Below are 431 nucleotides of genomic sequence, written 5' to 3'. Positions count from 1 at the left end.
TGGGGTTCTGAAGGATAAAAACGTCTTCTCTAAGTTAGAAGAGTTCCAATCAAAGCATTAGCTATGTACCCAAATACTGCAATATGTGTATGATTCTCATACACATTTTAAAACTGATATACATTCCAGAGAGTTTATTGCAAGTCAGACATGGGTTCATGTAAAGTTTACTCTTTCCTGTGATTCTTCTTATTTCTTTTCAAAGTAATTATCTAGAATAGGATTCATTCCTTGTGTTGTGACAGGGACTAGTAATACTGAAGATAGTGCAACATAAAATTTCAGCTGGTTTCTTATTTGGTAATAAATTGCCAAGGATCATCTGTCTTTCAAAAAAATACTTGATAGAGCACTGGTTCCCACCCTTTTCATTCTGTGGCTCCTGACCAATATACAATAATCTCCATGGCGCATTCAGTGACTATTATCTA

General features: G+C 34.8%; 1 protein-coding gene across 1 annotated transcript in view; it reads left to right on the top strand.

Moving 5' to 3' along the window:
* Positions 1-431, top strand: part of LOC119594211 (WW domain-binding protein 11-like) — a 12,923-nt gene that overhangs the window by 818 nt on the left and 11,674 nt on the right.

The sequence above is a fragment of the Penaeus monodon genome, chromosome 33, assembly GCF_015228065.2.
Source record: "Penaeus monodon isolate SGIC_2016 chromosome 33, NSTDA_Pmon_1, whole genome shotgun sequence".
Taxonomy (NCBI): Eukaryota; Metazoa; Arthropoda; class Malacostraca; order Decapoda; family Penaeidae; genus Penaeus; species Penaeus monodon.
Note: the sequence above shows the minus strand (reverse complement) of the source record. Positions and strands in the feature narration are given on the sequence as shown.